The sequence below is a fragment of the Canis lupus genome, chromosome 13 (genome assembly GCF_011100685.1).
Source record: "Canis lupus familiaris isolate Mischka breed German Shepherd chromosome 13, alternate assembly UU_Cfam_GSD_1.0, whole genome shotgun sequence".
NCBI classification, from domain to species: Eukaryota; Metazoa; Chordata; class Mammalia; order Carnivora; family Canidae; genus Canis; species Canis lupus.
The window spans coordinates 4,413,052-4,427,814 of NC_049234.1; the positions used below are offsets into that span (position 1 = coordinate 4,413,052).

A 14,763-nucleotide genomic window follows, 5' to 3' on the forward strand; every position below is an offset into this window, starting at 1 on the left:
CCCCCCCACGTTTTCTCTCTCTCTCTCTCTCTCTCTCTCTCTCTCTCTCTCTCCTTCTTGCTCTATCTCAAATAAATAAATAAAATCTTTTTTTTTAAAAGGAGCGTATTATCTATAGGTCTGGGTATCTCCCATGGCTGAGGGGCTTTTCAGGGAAAGAAATAGTGGAGAATGGGGTAGGGTGATTGAAAATAGGAGAAACATGTTCACTTTATCCAACCAATATTTTTTGAGCTCCAGTATGTGCCAGGCAATATCTAAACATGACAGGTAATGTAATCTTCTGTGGCATTTCCCAAAGCATTCTCTGGGATGGTAACAGTGTCCTTTTTAAAACGGCGCTGGGAATCAGGGAAATACAAATCAAAACCACAATGAGATACCACCTCACACCAGTGAGAATGGGGAAAATTAACAAGGCAGGAAACCACAAATGTTGGAGAGGATGCGGAGAAAAGGGAACCCTCTTACACTGTTGGTGGGAATGTGACCTGGTGCAGCCACTCTGGAAAACTGTGTGGAGGTTCCTCAAACAGTTAAAAATAGACCTGCCCTATGACCCAGCAATTGCACTGCTGGGGATTTACCCCAAAGATACACCTGCACCCCGATGTTTCTAGCAGCAATGTCCACAATAGCCAAACTGTGGAAGGAGCCCCGGTGTCCATTGAAAGATGAATGGATAAAGAAGATGTGGTCTATGTATACAATGAACTATTACTCAGCCATTAGAAACGACAAATACCCACCATTTGCTTCGAGGTGGATGGAACTGGAGGGTATTATGCTGAGTGAAATAAGTCAATCGGAGAAGGACAAACATTATATGGCCTCATTCACTTGGGGAATATAAAAATTAATGAAAGGGAATAAAGAGAAAGGAGTGAAAATATCAGTGAGGGTGACAAAACATGAGAGACACCTAACTCTGGGAAATGAACAAGGGGTAGTGGAAAGGGAGGTGGGCGGGGGGTGGGGTGACTTGGTGATGGGCACTGAGGGGGGCACTTGGTGGGATAAGCACTGGGTGTTATGCTATATGTTGGCAAATTGAACTCCAATTAAAAATAATAATAAAAATAAATTTAAAAAAAATAAAACAGGGCTGGAATCCAAGCACAAATAAGTATGGGAGATACCAGGTTAGAGAGTTAAACAGATTTACTCCCTGCAGGACTTCTCAGAGCCTTTAATCTGTCAACATGGTCTGAGACTCTCCAAGAAGAGATGCTAGCATCTCCCTAGCATGCTTGACTCCAGGTCTCTTTCACTCCTGGCAGACCTAGAGGAATAAATGATTCATGGAACATGCTTTGGGAAGTGTAACATGGTGGCAAAGAGCTCAGCTTTGAAGTCATAAGATCTGGCCTCTAACACTGGCTGTGCCGTATGTGACCTTAAGCAAATGCTTATGTCCATTTTCACATCTGTAAACTAGAGCTCCTTGTGTCTCCCTCATGAAGTCATTGTCAGAAGTAAATAATGCCTGTGAGGCACTGTGCCCAGTGCCTGGCACAGAGAAACCTCTCATTAAAGGGGCGCTGGGCTGGTTGGGGAGATCTCACGTCTGAGCTAAAATTCTGTGACACATCGGCCTGAAAGACTCTGGTAACAGTGTCCCTTAAACCAGGGGTCAGAGTTTCTGTCTTATATCAAGTTCCATAAGATTCAAGTGGCTTTCAAAGCCTATGACATGACTGGAGAAAGAACAGTCAAAGGGATGGGGGGTAGGGGAAGGCAGACCAGGGACTGGGGAGTGGGAGGGAAAGATACTTCTGTTTCCATTCCTGCAGGAAGAAAGAGATTCTAGGAATCTGTTGGTGGTGGGCTGATTTGGCTTCTTGCAGACAGTGGCGACAGGGAGAGGAATGGCCAGCCGCCACCCCTGCCCCCAACGCCCCAGGATTGTGACGGTCGGAGTGGGCACACGGGAGGCCTCCCCAGGCCAGGCAGGTGCTGAGCAGCTGTGGCACTTGGCCTCATCCCAGTGGCATCCTTCCCGGAGGTGGATGCTTCGAGAAGATTACCAGAAAAGCTCCACAGCCCTGCTTCTCACTGACGTCAGTGCCTCTGGAAGACGTTGGGTTTGGGGGATTTCTACCTCAAAGGACCAACTGGGAAAAGGGTGTCTGTCCCTCTCACAAGTGTTCTCTTCCATTTCCCTGGAGCCCTGCTGAAGTGGGAACAGATGGTAGTGTGTGGGGGGTAGGTATCCAAACCGAGGCATCCAATGAAGACTGCACCCCATCCTGGGACCGGGGCGCTGCTTCAGAGACCCCGAGGGCTATGCCCAGCTCCCTGAAGTTTCAGACCCCATGACACCACTATGGTCCCTAGAAATCAGTCCCCATGGCTTTCACGACCCAGGAAAGCCCCAGCTTACACTTGAGAGCATCCACCTTCACAATCTTTTTGGAGTGAGGGAGGGGAGAAGAGTCACCTAGGAATGACTGTGATCCCCATTTTACAAGTCCCAGAGGTTAAGCATCCTGCCCAAGGTCAACAGTCACAGCAGGACCTGAACCCACATTCTGTTCAACACCAAGGCTTTCTCTCTCTCTCTCTCTTTGTTTTTTTTTTTTTTTTTTTTTTAAGATTTTATTTATTTATTCATGAGAGACACAGAGAGACAGACAGACAGAGACACAGGCAGAGTAAGAAGCAGACTCCTGGCAGGAGGGTCGCGGGACTCCATCCGGGGACCCCAGGACCACACCCTGGGCTGAAGGCAGGCACTTAAACCGCTGAGCCACCCAGGGAACCCCCTCAAGGCTTTCTCTAGTTATGTGAGGCAGGCAGGATCCCCAGTTTAACCTCTGGCTATATCCTGGCTTACCTGGAAAAACCCATATATATAAACCAGTAGCACATCTCTGATGGAAAGAAGGCTAATCCTGTTGCTTCTCTTTCTTAAGGAAAAAAAATTGCAGAGCCCTGGTGCACAGAGCTCTCCGTCCGCTGCCTCTGACCGGGACCTAACAGTTTTTCCAGGAACATACCCCATCACCACCAGACAATTCAGACAGGCCCCCCTCCCCGGGCTTCTGGGCTGCCCCCCAACACCCCCCTAGTCTCTTTTTCTAGCCAAGGTGGGGCCTCTGGGGCTCATGGCCTTGGGCCCAGAACTCGGCTCGCCTCCTTTCTTGGCAGCTGCTAGGCATCTCCGCAGTGTTTGGCCTAGTACAACCCCTTTTTTTTTTTTTTTTTTTTTTTTTGCCTGCCCTGGGGAGAGTTTTGATTGGCTTCAGTTGGGATGACCTCATCCTCTCCAGAATTTGGGGGTGTTCCCATTTTCCACTGCTCCACCTTCATCCAAGGAGTTCTCTCTGGTCATCTTTTCTCTGAAAGCCGCCCCCACTCCAATTTGCCTGGGCTCTGGAGTCCCCTCGCCTCACTTGAGAAGGCAAGTGTGTGTCCTGGATTCCTGCTCTCTCCACCCCACAGCCTCCAGCTGCCCGAGCAGCCCCCCTCCTGCCGGAGCCCCTCCTGTGCCTTCCCTCCGCCCTCATGTTCTGCTTTCCCTTCCCTGGGCCTCTGCTACATTTCCAGGGCGCATGGGAAACTGCATTATTTAAAATAATCGTATTACCCTGCGGCTACCCCTCTTATTCTACATTATCTCACTTAATCTTCACAATGGTCCCGTGATAGAAGGATTCCCCAGTTTGCAGATGAAGAAGTGGGAGACTCAGAGAGTCAGTGTAACCTACTCAAGGCAAGTCATTAGTATGGATGGAGTAGGGAGCCACACAGGTATGATGGGCCCCAAAGCCACGACACCTTGCTGGTCATACTGAGCGATGCTGCTGGCTGTGCTCACATGTGCTCACATGCCAGCCACACATCTGGCTTCCCAGGAAGGACCAACGACAAGTCCCATGATCTCTACCTTCCAAATATCTCCAAAATGTGGCCACATCTACCACAGCCCCTGGGCTGAGCCACCTCTGCCTTCTGCCCATATCTACTGAGATCCCCATGTAAAGGATCTCCTGCTCTGCCTTCACCCTCCTTGGTCATTCTCCACACAGCAGCCAGAGTGATTTTTTAAGCTGTTGCATTTGATCGTGTCTCCTCTGCTCAGTCTTCCAATGGCTCATGACTCACTCAGAGTCAAAGCCAAAATCTCCATGGTGGCCTGGGAGGCCCTCCATACCTGCAGTCCCATTATCCCCTCCCCACCCCACATGATCTCTGATTTCACTTCTTACTGTTTGCCCTCTCTGCTCCAGTTACACCTGCCTCCTTGCTTGTCCTTCAACACAGGACAGCAAGCTCCTGCCTCAGGGCCTTTGCACTTGCTGTTTCTGCAGTCTGAAAGGCTGATCCTCAAATAGCTTCATGACTCAGTCCCTCACTTCCTTCAGGTTTTGCTCAAATATCACCTTTCCAATGAATCTTTCTCTGTTCACTTTGTCCCCTCTGTTCTGCCCAAGCCCTCTCCTCCCCTGCTTTTTCCTCCCTGTAGTACCATCACCAAGAGACATGATTTTACTGATTTATTAGGTAATTGTCACCTCCCCTTGTTAGAATGTAAGCTTCACAAACTTAAACATTTTTCTTTTATATTTCTAGTGTCTAGAACAGTACTTGGCACAGAGTAGATTCTCAATCTTTGTGGAAGAGAGGGAGGGAGAAAGACGTCAGTCAGCTAATTCCCAGTGATCAAACAGAAGGGAGTCTGGACAGGCCTGTGAGCATCACAGCCAGGTGCTGGGAAGGCAGACGTTTGGGGCCCATCCCCTGGCTGGAGGTAGATTTTGGGCGCTTAGTGTCTCTTCTTTGCAGCTTCAGTCCCAAACTTTGACTTGAGTCTCTGGAGAGGCCAGTCCCAGGGCAGGTTCCAGGGAAGCAGACTCTGAGACGGAATGGATTGTGGGGGCTCATGAGAGTGCACTCTTCATAGCAACACACAAAGAAGGAAAGGACAGGAAGCTGGGGTGACTTGGAGAAGCTGAGCTCTGATTTGGGCCCCAGGGTGACCTCAGCTGACATCACAGGCATCTGGAACTAAAATAGCACCTGAGCACTGCCCTGCATGGAGACCCTGGACCTCTATACCCAGCCTCAGCTGGTCACTGGCCCCGGGCATGGCGCTGCTCTCTGCAGGGGAGGTGGTCCCCATGGTTGTGGCAGCAAGTCCTTTCTGAAGGGGGATCTGGATACACTGCTGTGCTGCCACAAGACCCTCAGTGACGGCCTCATCTGCCTTGAGGGGTCCCTGAGACCCAGGAAAAGGATCAAGTGGATCCCAATATGACCCAAATCAGGTTGATGCACTGCTCTTCAACCAACGGTCTTCTGGTGAGAAAACCAAGACAAAGGCTAATTTAGAGTCGCACTAAGGGTGCTTTTTCAATTAAAAAAAAAAAATAGCATGAAGGTGCAGTCACTCAAATCATGATGAATTGTTGAGTGCTCTGCCTACCTTCCTTCCTCCTGCACCTCCTCCCCATCTCTGTGGCAGCCGCAGTCTTCCCTGCTTGGCACACAGAATGACAGGTGTAGGGTGTCACTGCGAGGACTAGAAAATGAGGTGTGTCATGCTCATTAGCTTTGCATGCAAACAGCAGAGCCCTATCTCTTCTTCAGGGGAAAGGCTGTATGGGTCCATGGTTCTGGCAGAGGTGGTCAGTGGGGATGGGAATGATCCTTTTATAGCAGCAAATGTCCCTCAGTATCTACACGGAAGAAAGACTTGTGCTATCAGCATGTTCCTCAGAGGAAAGCATGGAAAATACAAGATTATACTTAGGAAATCTTCCAAAGCGGTGGGTGGGCTCCATCCTCTATAGTGGCTGATGTTCATGTGATAGATGTGTCCTATGAGAGATAGCCTTATGGTCAGGAAGGGCCAGGTAGGAGGTAGCAGATTTGTAGGGTTTGGCTAAGAGGTGGTGTCAGATTGTTTAGTTTTTGAATATTGGCTCTGTAACTCTTCAGGGGTGAGATCTTTGTGTTACAGACTAAATTGCACACTTCTCTCCCCCAGGAGAGGTCCTAACCCCCAGCATCAGGAAATGTAGTCTTATTTGGACAGAGGATCTTTACAGATGGAATCAAGTTAAAATGAGGTCATTAGAGGGGCCCTAATTTGATATGCCTGCCATCCTGATAAAAAGGGGCAATTGGGACCCAGAAGCACACACCTGCAGAGAATGCCATTGAAGATGAAGGGAGAGATTGGGATGATGTATCTACAAGCCAAGGAGCGCCTAAGATTGTTGGCAAACCTCAAAAGCTAGGAGAAAGGCATGCGTGGAACAGATTCTCCCTCACAGGCCCCCAGAACCAACCTTGAGGACAACTTATTCTCAGACTTCTAGCCTCCAGAATCATGAGGCAATAAATTGGTTAAGACACTGAGCTTGTGGCACTTTGTTATGGCAGCCCTGGCCAACTAATACACTGCATTTTCTTAAGTTCACTGATTTTGATTCTCTGCTTCCTCATCTATAAAATGGGGATGATATTACCTCTCACAATGGCAACAATTACACACAATTAAACCATCTGTGTAATAATTCCAGGTACAGAGTGTCAGAGATGGTAGTGGACCTTAAAAGTTGGGGCAGCTCGTAGCAAAGATCTTTTCCTACGGCTCATTTCCCAGCCACCCCTTTCTCACCCCTGTCCCGGATGAAGAGAACTGCCTAGCAGCAGCCGCTTCTGTGCACTGAACACCAGTGCTCAGTTACTTCTGCTGGGTGGTCCGCAGGAAGGGAAGGCTGGGGAGGCCTGTCTTTAGAGCCTGCCGCAGCCTCCCTGGAGCCCGTGTTAACACTGATGCTGATCCCTGCCTTGTGGCTTTCAATACACAGACACTGAGGAAGGAGAGGATGCTAGGTCAGCCCTTCCAGATATTCAAAATGACTTTCAGAAATAAAAATAAAAAATAAAATAAAATAAAATAAAATAAAATAAAATAGACTTTCAAAGAGGCAGCATCATTATCAACAACAAACAGACACTTAAATCACACCCCCTGTGCTTAGCACTGAGCTTCAAGGAGAGATCTTGAACATCCTTCCTTGTTTCAGAGAGAGGGAAGGGATGAAATCAAGCATTGCCTCACTTCTAAAGCAGAAAGTGAACAAAACTATTGCCCATTATCTGTGTACTGTTTATTGTAGCTAGCATGCCTTTGTGTGTTATAAAAGTTGTGAAGTTGTGTGTGTTGTTTAATATGTGGCATATACACGTAAAAGTTCATTTCGGGCCTTTAGATAATCAATGTGATATGTGTATTTTGTAGGGCCTGGAAAATAATTTTACTCTTTTTGAATAACTGTGGAGATTTATAGTTGCTATGGCATTGGTTTTATGGTATATGCTTAGCTATATCTATGACTGCTTTGTTCAGAAACCTGCAATTGTAACATTATTCCTTTTGGAAGCTTATCTCCTCCTTGACACCTTACAGTTTATCTTTTTATCTTCTTTGCTTCTATAGCTTGTGTCATTAATTTTATATTTTAACAACATCTATCACAACTAAAAGCTTTTATTTGGGGGAATGCAAATATGATACATGCTTATTTTTTAAATTTTGGAAAAGACAGCAGAGTATATATAAAAAAATATCTCCTGGAATCAAAACCTCAAAATATTCTATTTCCCTCATGTCTTTTTTCTCAGTATGAGCATAAATCTGCAGCACATGTGTAAGAGGAACAGGTGGGAGTAGAGAGGTGTGTCTGTGGCCACACTGGGATGTGTCCAGGCTTGTGTAGGGAAATGGTGGGCCAGCTGCCAGGGGCTAATGCTGCAGAAGGAGTGAGGAGCCTTCTGGGTGAGAGCTCATCCCATGGGGAGAAAAGGTAAGACAGATGCCTTTGCCTCAGTGAGTGACACTTCATTATTAAGGAAGGAGTGCCTCTGGATATAAGGTAGCTCAGCTTCTGAGCTCAAAACCTGTGGAATCAATCTGAGTCGTGATGTGTGTGTGTGTGTGTGTGTGTGTGTGTGAGAGGGTCCTGGGCAGCCATGTCAGACCTTGCAGAGTTTTTTCACTAAAATTGCTGGAAGACATTGGAACTCAGATAGCCCAGCTTTACAACTCCTTGGCAGAAAGAGAGGCGTGCTCTGTGACATCACCCCAGCTTTAGGACTTGCTTCATCATCAGCTGTAAGAGCCCAGCAGGGGTGTGGTACACAGTGCACTGGAACTGAGCAGGGTGGAGGGGAAAGCAATCATGGAAATCATGTGTTAGCAACAATGCCCAGCCTTAGACATGAGCCTATGTGGAAACTTCTAGAAACATTTGGAGAGAACTTGCAGAAGCAGATGGGAGCAAGAACATGTAAAACTCAGGTGCCTTTTACTGTGATGAGTTTCTCCATGGCTCTTGCCAGACAGTGAGACCCCTGAAACGGAATCATGTCATATTTAACTTCACTCCTATCACCTAACCACTGCCTGGCATATAGTAAGTGCTCGGTGCATGAAATTTTTGCTGACTAAATATCATCTCCTTTTTATTTTTTTCATCTCCTTTTTTTTTAAAAAAAAAAAAGGTTTTATTTATTCATTTGAGGCGGGGCGGGGGGGGGGGGCAGAGAGAGAGGGAGCAGCAGACTCCCTGCTGCACAGGGAGCCCAATATGGGGCTCAATCCTAGGACCCAGAGACCATGACCCAAGCCAAAGGCAGATGCTTAACCATCTGGGCCACCCAGATGCCCTCGGACAAAAAAATAAAATCAGAGATGCTGCTCACAAATTTGGTATCAATGAACCTTGGCACTGCCTTCCCCCAAATTCTCTGGGTCCCTGCAATTCATTATTTTTCAGAAGCATCAAGGTTAGAAAGATGCCAGAGTTCTCCATCAATGAATGCCCTTGAGCTCTGACCCTTCTCTTTATTTAAATGGAACTGGGAGTAGAAGAGAAACCAGAACCACCCAAGCCACCTCCTTAGGTGGATGGGAGCCTGGAGATCTAGCCTTTGTTTTACTGATGAATTGGGGGAAATTAACTGGGTGCCACCCATGTGTCTGACACTGTGCTGGGTATCCTGGGGGTTCTAGAAAAACAGATCTTGGTCCTTGCTCTTGGGGACTTTGATACCAGTGAGAGAAATTAACAGTTCAAAGAAGTCTGTACTATAGAGCTGCTCAGGGCAGTGTGCATTCAGAAAGCAGTCCTGCAGATGAAGCGGCCAGGAGGATCTATTGAGACAAAGACCCTGGGGGCCAGAGGAAGGAGAGGGCTTTGTGAGGAATGTGGGGAACAAGTGAGTGTGGAGGACAGTATCTTCTTGAGGTTGAGAAGGAAGTCAACTAGCTGGGTTCCAATACAGCTCTATCCCGTCTAGCTGTGTGACTTTAAGCTAGTTATGTCACCTCTTTAAGACTTGGCTTCTGTAGGGACACCTGGGTGGCTCAGTAGTTGAGCATCTGCCTTTGGCTCAGGTCCTGATCCAGGGGTACTGGGATCAAGTTCTGCATCAGGCTCCCCTCAGGGAGCCTAGGTCTCCCTCTGCCTGTGTCTCTGCCTCTCTCTCTGTGTGTGTGTCTCATGAATAAATTAATACAAAATCTTAAAAAAAAAGTTCTGGCTTCTGTGTAATAGTTCCTACCTCACAGGGTGGTTGAGGAGTAAACAATATGCATAAGGTGCTTAACATAGTGCCAGGCATACAATAAGCTCTTAATAAATGTCAAGCGCTGCTTTTGTTATAAGGAAGAGTGAGTGGGATTTGGAGAGGGACAAAGACTGGGGAACCTGACTGAGCTTCTGAAGTAGTTCAGTTCAATCGGACAGATGTTTATTAAGCACCTACTAGGTACCAGACATTGTGCTTGGCTCCAGGGTGGTGGGGACAGGGGCTCTGCCCTTAAAGAACTGAACGGCAAGTAGGTATATAACAAACAGGCAACATTCCCTACTGTATTCCCTACAACAAAGCAGGAAGTGTGTGGGCTCTGTAGGCTTACACAAGAGGTCACGGGGCCAAGGCTACAGGTAGCTAGAGAGCCCCTTCCCAGGAGGTGTGCATCTCGCTGAGATCTGGGTATGAGCAGGAGTCAGCCAGTGGGTATAGGAGGGCTGGATGGGAGAAGAAAGGGAGAGTCTTGAGCAGAAGGAAGAACATTTCATTCATCTGGAAAAGTCAGTCCATTCAAGCCACTACAAGTCCATTCAGTGTGCCTGGATCCAATTAGATGGGGAGGGAGTGAAACTGGTCATAAGGGCTCTGTCTGAGGCCAGTGGAGACTCTAAAAGGGAGTGCCTTCAAAGGATCACCTAATGCCCAATGGGAGGGGGCAAGGCCAGAGGAGACAGGCCACGATATTTTGTAATCATCCAGGTGACAGACTGCGGGCCTCAACTAGGGTGGTGGTGGGAATGGTGAAAAAGGGACACATTCCAGAATTACTTAAAAGCAAAAGTGATGGCAGCTCTTTCTACCACAGGTCCTGTCCCTGTGCTTTAATAAGAAAAAAACACACATCTTTTGGACACTTGGGGTGTCTCAGTCAGCTAAGTGTCTGCCTTGGGCTCAGGTCATGATCTCAGAGTCCTGAGATCAAGTCCCACTTCAGGCTCCCGGCTCAGCAGGAAATCTGCTTCTCCCTATTTTCCTGCTCTCCCCTCCTGCTCCGCCCTCCCCCTTCTCTCCCTGCTCATGCTCTCTCTCTTGCTATCTCTCTCTCAAATAAATACAATCTTAAAATAAAATAAAATAAAATAAAATAAAAGCCATCTTTTTTGTACTGAAGAAAGAAAAAGTGACAGGGGTGAGTCCTTGTCCTCAAGGATGTCACACTTGCACCACATTTACATCAGGCATTTGAAAGACAGACACATATAGCACCCCCCACCCCAAGATGAGTAGCAGTGGAGGTCGGTGTGGTACTGGCAGGGCACAGGACAGGGCTGAGCAAAGGCTGGCAGGCTGGGCCAGCCACAGGTCGGGGCTCCTACCAGAGGGAGGTGATAGTGGTGGCCTGGGAGCAGTTGGGCAGGACGGGGCCTTACACTGGTCCTCCAGACCCCAGCTGGGTCACCCCTGATGGTCTGGGCTGTAGGGGCCTTTCTGGGGTCCTGAGAGGGAGGGAGGTGGTGGGAGTGGAGTGTAGGAGGAAGCTGCTGTCCACAGTTCAGTGGAATGGGGGGCACCTGGGGAGCTGGAGCCCAGAAAGGCAGATGTGCCGCTCTGGGCCCAGGGGAGAAAGAGGAGGAGTGAGTGGGAGAAACTTTGCAGGAAGTGACTGAGTTGATGGAGGGAACGGATCCATGGCAGCTCAGGGGATGATGACATTACAGCAGTAGCCCCGGCAAGACCCTTCGGCCAGACCCAGGATCTTCGGCACCCAGCAGGAGGAGGTCAGTATAGGGAGTGCCTGCTGTGGCTAGCCCCACAGCCTGGAGGCCTGCAGACAACACAGCGTCATTTCACCTTCACCATCCCTGCCTGTGGTGTCGTTCCCCACTTCACAGAGGGGGCCACTGGGGTTCAAAGAGGCTAAGAAACTCACCCAGGTGCATAAGTGACATGAAGTCATTAACTCAGCACAAAACTTGGACACTGACTGGGTTAGGGTTAAAGATTAAGTATGTGAACGTGTGTAGAGGACACGGAACAGTGCCTGGGACAGAGCGAGCATTTTTCAAGCGTTTCCTGTTATTATCATCATCAGACACAGTGTCAGGCCTTATTCTTCTGGGGATCAGAAGTCCAAAATGGGCTAGCAGGCCTTTGTTCCTTTTGGACACCCTAGGGAAGAATCCATTTCCTTGCCTTTTCCAGCTTCTAGAGGCTTCCTTGGCTCATAGCCCCCTTCCAGCAATGTCATCACTGACATCTGCTTCCATCTTCACATCTTCTCTGACTCTGACCCTCCTGCCTCTTTCTTATACGGACTCCTGTGATTACTTTGTGCCACCCAGACAATACAGGAGGCTCTCACATCTCGAATCCTTAGCGGAACCACAGTTTTCTTGCCATGTAAGGTAACCTATTCCTAGCTTCTGAGGCTTGGGAGGCAGACATCTGTGGGGGCCATTATTCAGCCCGTCACACACTCATTCTCCACACCTGAGCTTAGAGATCTCGTCCTCCAGGAAGCCGCCCCCGACCGCCCAGATGAGACCTTCTGGATAAGGGGTCCAGACACAGCGGCCTGTGTCTTTCCCGAACACTGCTTGCCACAGTCGCAATGGAGCATTTGTTTGGACCTGATTTGGTTAATACCATGACTCTAAGCTCCGAGAGTGTGGCAAGCCGCTTGGTTTTTCCATTTGTGGCTTCCACAGAGCCTAGCACTCAGCAGAGGCTCAATGAACTTCTGCTACGTAAACGGATGAACGAATAGAGGGCCTGCCTGGGGCAGGTAGCAGAGGCCGGGCTGAGACGTGGGCGGGGCCACCCCTCGCCTCCTCCAGGGCGTCCGCCGGGTCGCGTGGCTGGCTGCCCCGGCTCGCTCGCTCGCACGCCTCAGGGGCCCGGCTGCGGTCCAGCGAGTTCGGCCGGGGCGGGGGCGGGGCGGGGCGGGGGGGCCGAGGGCAGCGCCGAGGGCAGCGCCTCGGGCGGGCGGCGGGGAGAGGCTGCGAGGGAGGGGGCGCCGGCCGCGAGGAAACGGGCTGTCAGAAAGTCGGAGGCGGCGTGGGACAGCGCAGTGTCATGGAAACCGGGGGAGCGAGCGGGTCCATCCGGGAAGAGGCGGCTGCCGGAGCCGGAGCCGGAGCCGGAGCCGGAGCCGGAGCCGGAGCGCAGGGCGGGCGCGGGCGCGGGGGGCGCGGGGGGCGCGGGGGGCGCGGGGGGCGGAGGCCCGGCCAGCTGGCGGGGCGGGCGAGGCCGCAGACCCGGGCGCCGGCGGGTGGGCGCGGGCTTCCGGGGCTCGGGAGGCGGCCGAGGGGCCCGCCCGCTTCCGGCTGCGGCGGGGGCGCGGGGGGCGGTCGCTAGGAGGGGCGGCGGGCGGCGGGGAGAAGCCTGGGAGGAAGCGGTGCGGAAACGGGGCGGAGGGCACGTCGTGGGCGCGCCGGCGGGACGCGGGGAGTCCGAGCGTGAGTCAGCGCCCACGGGGCTCAGGGAGGCGGGAGACGCGCGGGCACCGCAGAGCCGCTCCGGGCTGCCTCGCGCCTGCGGCCGGGAGCCCAGCTCTCTCCCTGCGAGAGCGCGCCCCGCTTGCTTTAGGGAGGACCCAGCCCCCTGCCCAGAGGCCGAGGGCTCCCCAGCTCCCGGACGCCCGGAGGGCCCCTTGCCCTGGGGGCACAGTGTAGTGCCTCTCCTGCTCCACTTCTCCAAAAGGTTCTAGAACTGCCTCCCCCATCCCAAGGGATCTGACAACCATATTCTGAAGATACAAGTCCAGTTCCATGCTTCGCATTTCTTCGGCAGGCTGGTGAGACCTATGGACGTTTTCTCGGAATAAATGCCTAAAATATATCAAAATACCATCATTTTTCACAGAACTGGAACAAATCTGAAATGTGCATGGAACCACCAAAGACTTTGATAGCCACAGCCGTCCTGAGAAAGCAGAACAAAGCTGGTGATATCACAGTCTTAGATTTTAAGATATACTACAAAACTCTGGTAATCAAGGTAGTGTGGCCCTGGCACAAAAATAGACCCATTGATCAATGGAACAGAATAGAGAGCCCAGAAACAAACCCATGCTTGTATGGTCAATTCTTTTTTAAAGATTTTATTTATTTATTCATGAGAAACACACAGAGGCAGAGACATAGGCAGAGGGAGAAGCAGGCTCCTCGCAAGGAGCCCCATGCGGGACCTCATCTGGGACTCGGGGATCACACCCTGGGCCGAAAGCGGATGCTCAACTGCTGAGCCACCCAGGAGTCCCTTGTATAATCAATTAATCTATGACAAAGGAGGCAAGAATATACAATGGAGAAAAATAATCTTCAATAAGTGGTGTTGGGAAAACTGGACAGCTATATGCAAAAGAATGAAACTGGATCACTTTCTTATGCCATACACAAAAATAAACTCAAAACGGATTAAAGACTTAAATGTGAGAACTGAAACCATAAGAATCCTAGAAGAAAACACAGGCAGCAATTTCTTTGACATTGACCCTAGAAACATTTTTCTAGATATGGCTCCTCAGGTGAGGGAAACAAAGCAAAAATAAACTATTTGGGAATACATCAAAATGAAAGGCTTTTGCATAGCAAGGGAAGCCATCAACAAAATGACAAGGCAACCTAGTGAAGGGGAGAAGATAATTCGCAGATGATATATCCCATAAGGGGTTAATATTCAAAATATATAAAGAAATGATACAACTTAATGCCAAAAAGCAAATAATCTTACTCAAAATGGGCAGAGAGCTTGAATAGGACATTTTTCCAAAGACAAACAAATGGGCAACAGACACATGAAAAGATGCTCAACCTCACTAATCATCAAGGAAATGCAAATCAAAAGCACAGTAAGTATCACCTTATACCTGTCGGAATGGCTAGAAACAAAAAATGAAAAATGTTGGTGAGGATGTCAACTTCACCAGCTGCTGCTGGGAACGCAGTTGGTAGATATGCAAATTGGTGCAACCATTGTGGAAAACAGTATGGAGGTTCCTCAAAAAGTTAAAAATAGAATTACCATATGCTAATAATTTCACTACTGGGTTCTACCCAAAGAAAATGAAGACTCCAATTTGAAAAGATATATGTACCCCTATGTTTACTGTAGCATTATTTACAATAGCCAAGATATGGAAGCAACCCAAATGTCCATTGATAGATGAATGGATAAAGATTATATATATATATATATATTTGTATATAT

The 14,763-nt window shown here is 49.4% G+C and overlaps 1 long non-coding RNA gene across 2 annotated transcripts; it reads right to left on the reverse strand.

Moving 5' to 3' along the window:
• Positions 1-4,665: 4,665 nt before the first annotated feature.
• On the reverse strand, positions 4,666-12,275 carry LOC119864614. 2 transcript variants are annotated; one of them, XR_005368263.1, is made up of 3 exons: positions 12,043-12,274; positions 5,752-5,823; positions 4,666-4,858 (listed from the first exon to the last, which is right to left on the reverse strand). It is a non-coding gene; the product is annotated as an uncharacterized LOC119864614 (long non-coding RNA). The 2 variants fall into 2 exon arrangements; XR_005368262.1 differs by having other exon boundaries at positions 4,671-4,858; positions 5,429-5,823; positions 12,043-12,275.
• Between the last annotated feature and the right edge of the window lie 2,488 nt (positions 12,276-14,763).